Raw genomic sequence first — 5958 nt, 5'->3', positions numbered from 1 at the left:
AGACTTAGACTCACTAAGGGATAAAGCAGGGATAAAGCTAAGATATGGTTAAACTCTTTAGCACCTGGATCTATCAGAAATTGGGGAGATTTGTCAAAAAAATTCTTATCTAAATATTTTTTATCTTAAAAAATGCTAAGCTTAGAAATGATATTACATTTTTTTATCAGTTTGAAGGGGAGTCAATTTATGAAGCTTGGGAAGATTCAAAGTCTCTTTAAAAAGTGTCCACACCATGCGTTTCCAGATTGGTTAATAATTCAAACTTCTTAGAATGGATTGGTTGGATCTCTTAGATCTATAATTGATGCTACTTCTGGTGGATCATTAATGTTAAAACCATTCGATGAAGCATATTCATTAATTGAAGAGAAGATTATTAATAATTTTTGAAGGCTCTCTGAAAGGGTAAATCCAATAAGAGTGGCCAGTATTCATGATTCTAATGCATTCATGATTCTATGGCCAGTATTCATGATTCTAATGCAATATCTATGTTAGCTACACAAATAGCTGCTATATCGAAGAAGATAGATCAATATAGAATGATAGAATCCCAATCTTCTTAGGAGACCCTAAATGCATAAAATAATCGTTCTAATAATCTTTATGTCAATTATTATAATCCCGGTTGGAAGAATCATCCAAATTTAAGTTAGAATAACAATAACTCTAATGCTGCAAATCCACAATGGGGAAACAACACTATGAGCCCATTGGGAAACTCCAAAAATCAAGGAAATCCAACTTATAAACCTTATTACCCCCCAGAATTTAATAATTTACAAAGTAAGGAGAAAAAATTATCAATGGAAGAATTGCTATTACAAATGGGAAGTCAATTACAAAGTCAAGGAGCTGCAATTAGAAACAGTGTAAATCAATTGGGATGTATTACTACCGCACTTAGCAATAGACCTCCAGGAACATTGCTTAGTAATGTTGTAGTAAATTCTAAAGAATAGAACAAAGAGAAAATTGAAGCTATTCAACTTAGAAGTGGAAAAGAAGTGGAAAATAGAGTTCAAGAAGAAGTTGAACTTGAAAAAGATTAGGTGAAAAATAAAAAACCGGGTGAAGATTTTCATTTTGAGTCGGAATGTCCTATTAAACCAATGAAAAATACTGTAAAAAGACCACCACCTCCATTTCCTCAAAGATTGAAGCAGAAAAATGGAGATAACCAATTTTCTAAATTTTTAGAAATGGTGAGGAAATTGATGATGAACATTCAAATTGTTGAAGTTTAAGAATAAATGTTAAGCTATGTGAAGTTCATGATGTATATAATTAATAAGAAAAGAAAGTTTATAGATAATGAGACAGTTTCACTCAGTGAAGAGTGTAGCGCTATAAGTCAGAAAAAGCTTTCTAAAAAACATAAAGATTCTGGAAGTTTTACGATTCCTTGTGCCATTGGCGAATAATTTTATAGAAAAGCTTTATGTGATTTATGAACCAGTATTAATCTTATGTCGTTATTCATTTTCAGAAGGTTGGGCTTAAGAGATATTTTACCTACTACTGTAACTTTTCAGTTAGTTGATCGTTCGATTACCTATCCTAAAAGAGTTATAGAAGATGTGTTGGTAAAAGTTGATAAATTTATCTTTCGTGTGAATTTTATTGTATTAGATATGGAGAAAGATAAAGAAATTTCTATTATTTTAGGAAGACTATTCCTTGCCACTAGAAGAGCTTTGATAGATGTACAGAAAGGAGAACTAATTATGAGAGTTAGTGATCAAGAGGTTACATTTGATATTGCAAAATCAATGAGATACCCTACAAAAGAGCAAGAAATTGAATGCTTGAGAATGGATATTAATAAATATTTAAGCTATGAATATTTTAAAAAGACATTTGAAAGCGAATTTAAAAAGGAATATATGGGATATCAAGATGAGGACAAAATTCAAGATAAATCTACGGAAGTGAGTGAAGAAGAATTTGATTATATTCAAGAAAAAATTGAGATGTTAGATCCTGCAGAAAGTAATAAGAATCTAATTTCATCTATTGAGAAACCTCCTTCACTAGAATTGAAAACACTTCCTACATATTTAAAATATGCATTCTTAGGAGATTTATCTACATTACCTGTTATAGTATCCTCAGAATTAACTGAAATGCAAGAACAACAGTTATTGGAAACATTAAAAAGATATATGAAAGCCTTTGGATGAAAATTAACTGATATTAAAAAAATTAGTCCTTCAATTTGTATGCATAAAATTTTATTAGAAGATCAATATAAACCAATAGCTGATCCTCAAAGGAGATTAAATCCAATGATAAAATAGGTTGTTAAGAAAGAAATTATAAAATGGTTAGATGCTGTAATAATATATCCTATTTCAGACAGTGCTTGGGTAAGTCCAATTCACTATGTTTCAAAGAAAGGAGGTGTGACTGCAGTGACAAATGAGCATAATGAATTAATATCAATAAGAAAAGTCACTGGTTGTCAGTCAAATCTGCATAGACTATAGAAAATTAAATTTTGCCACCAAAAAGGATCATTTTCTTTTTCCCTTTTTGGACCAGATGTTGGATAGGCTGGCTGGGCACAAATATTTTTATTTTCTAGATGGATATACCAGTTATCATTAAATACATATTTCTCCAGAGGATCAGGAGAAAACAACATTTACTAGTCTTTATGAAAATTTTTCTTTTAGGAGAATGCCCTTTGGATTATCTAATGAACCTGCAACATTACAAAGATGTATCATGTTGTTTATTAGTGATTTAATTGAAAAAGGGATTGAAGTTTTTATGGATAATTTTTCTGTGTTTGGAACTTAATTTAAAATTTGTCTAAATCATTTAGAGAAAGTTCTACAACTATGTGAAAAGCCAAATCTTGTACTAAATTGGGAAAAATGCCAATTTATGGTTGCAGGAAAAATTGTGCTTGGGCATAAAATTTCAAAAAATGGCATGGAAGTAGATTCTGCAAAAAATCATGTTATATCAAACCTACCTCCATGCACTGTTGTAAGAGGAGTTAAGAGCTTTTTAGGACATAATGGATTTTACAGGAAATATATTAAAGATTTTAAAAAAATTACTAAACCCTTATGCCAACTTCTGGAAAAAGATAAAAAATTTAACTTCAACCAAGATTGTCTTAAAGTTTTTGAAACTTTAAAGAAAAAATTGATAACTACTCCTATAACTGTTCCACCTGATTGGGAGAAACCTTTTGAATTAATGTATGATACTAGTGATTATGCAATTGGAGCTATTTTAAGTTAAAAATATTATAAGATTTTAAAAGTTATATACTATGTTAGTAAGACTCTTAATGGTGCTCAGATTAACTACACCACCACTGAAAGAGAATTATTAGCTATTGCATATGCTTTTGATAAGTTTAGATCATATATGATTAGAGCTAAGTGTATAGTGCATACTAACCATTCAACCATTTAATATTTGATGCAAAATAAACATGCTAAATAAAGATTAATTAGATGGGCACTTGTAATGCAAGAGTTTGATTTTGTGATAGTCGATAGGAAAAGGACTAATAATCAAATTGCTGATTATCTATCTACGCTAGAACATGAAGAAATAATTGATTTGGAAAAAAGAATTAATGAAACTTTTCTTGATAATTAATGAAACAATTAATGAAACTTTTCTTGATGAACAAATTTATGTTGTAAAAGGATGAGAAATACCTTGGTATGTTGATATTGTAAATTATACTGTCAGTGATATTTTACCATATGGGTTGAAAAAACAATAGGAAAAGAAATTCATTCCTGATGCAAAATCATATTTTTTGGATGAACCTTATTTATATAAATAATGCAAAGTTTTAGTAATGAGAAGATGTGTGCCTTATAGAAAAATTCAGGAGATTATCCAAAAATATCATGATTCTAAATTTGGAGGTCATTTTGGGAATGAAAGAACTATCCATAAAATTTTGTAATCTAGATTTTATTGGCTTACTCTATTTAGAGATGTTAATATATACATAAAAATAAGTGATCGGTGTCAGAGAGTAGGTAATATTTCAAGAAGAAATGAAATGCCTCTAAATTTTAATTTGAAAATTAAAATTTTTGATGCATGGGCATTGGATTTTATGGGACCATTTATACCTTCATTAGGAAATATTTATATATTGATTGTAGTGGATTATGTTTTAAAATGGATTGAAGCAATTGCTTTACCTCGATGTGATGCTCAAAATGTTTCAAAATTTTTAATTAAAAATATTTTTACAAGATATGAAATGCCAAGAGTAAACATTATTGATGGAGGATCTCATTTTAGAAATGCAAAAAATACAAGATTGGTGGAAAAAATAATATAATGCATAAAATTGCAACTGCTTAGCATCCCCAAACTAGTGGTTTGACAGATGTATCTAATCATGAAATTAAGAAAATTTTGGAAAAGAGTGTTAATCCTAGTAAAATGGATTGGTCTGCTAGATTAGATACTGCATTATGGGTATACGACACAACTTATAAGACACCTATAAGAATGTCCCCTTATAGATTAATTTTTTAGAAGACTTGTCACTTACTAGTAGAGTTGGAACATAAAGCTTTTTGGACTATAAAGAAATTCAATTTTAATTTGAAAGAAGTTGGTAAGAAAAGATTATTGCAATTGATTGAGCTTGAAGAAATTAGAAATGAATCTTACGATAATGCAGAGATTTATAAAGAAAAGATGAAAGAATGACATGATGGGAAGATAATAAAAAGGTAATTTAAACCTGAATAAGAATTTTTATTATTTAAAAGAAGATTGAAATTATTCTCTGGGAAACTGAAGCTTATGTGAAAAGGGTCATTCAGAGTTATAAAAGTCTATCCCTATGGAGCAGTTAGCTTTGAAGATCCCAAGACTGGAAGAATATTTAAGGTGAATGGGCACAGATTGAGATCATGTGTTGATGGTGAAAGACCAGCTTTTAATAAGACTATAAAGTTGGGTCACCCAGAATAAAGTCTGGGAATGTCAGGCTGACGACATTAAACCAAGCGCTTAGTGGGAGGCAACCCATTGGTATTGTTGTTTTCCTTGCTTTTGAGTTTCGTTCAAAATATTATACGTATATTTATAATTATGTCCTTATATAATCCATGTATTTGAGAAAATATTTAGAAACATCTTTATTTACCTAATTATATGGATAAATTGAGAATTTATAGGATCAAAATAGAAATCGTGTAGTTTTTGGAACTGGCGCGTGATGCGCCAAATTCCAGAGAGCTGGAGCATGGTGCGTCAGAATTTGCGCAGGATGCACCGCGGTGACAAAAATGATTTAAAACGTTTTGAAAGATGATTTTTGGCGGTTTTTGCGGGTTCTTCTCCTTATAACACCCAAAAATTGATTTTTAAGTCTATTTATGAGGGAAAACGAGGGAAAAGCCACTAGATTTCAAATACAATGGCATCCACTAATAAATTTCCACAAGAGTTTGAATTTTCAACCTAAGAAAGTTTGACAGTTTTGATGTGTAGAACTTACATGATGTGTTCTTTTGAAGAAGAGGCTAATCAAAGAAAGGGGGTTGTGAATCAAGGAATCAACACATTGAATACTTGAGTAGAAGAGAGTGTTACACAGAGATGATGAGAAGTACTTTTCTACACTACTGTCGCCGTAGTTGTCCCTGTGGTGAAAGATTTTTATGCAAATCTTCATGGAATCAACCAAGGAATTGTCTATGTGAGAGGCAGATTTGTGCAATTCACTCCTTTAAAAATAAACGAGATGTTTATGATTGAGAATGTGTCTATCGTCATTATGGAAATTTTACCCCTATAAAAGACAATATGAATGAACTCTACCGGTACCGTATGAATGAAGATGGGAATTGGGAGGCCAGAGATGAGGGAAATGTTAATTTTTCGACATCATTGTTAAATCGTACTTCTAAGGCATGACACTTCTTTATTGCATCAAAATATTGCATCAAA

The sequence above is a fragment of the Phalaenopsis equestris genome, unplaced genomic scaffold, assembly GCF_001263595.1.
Source record: "Phalaenopsis equestris unplaced genomic scaffold, ASM126359v1 Scaffold000684, whole genome shotgun sequence".
In the NCBI taxonomy this organism is placed as follows: Eukaryota; Viridiplantae; Streptophyta; class Magnoliopsida; order Asparagales; family Orchidaceae; genus Phalaenopsis; species Phalaenopsis equestris.
This window is presented reverse-complemented; position numbering follows the sequence as displayed.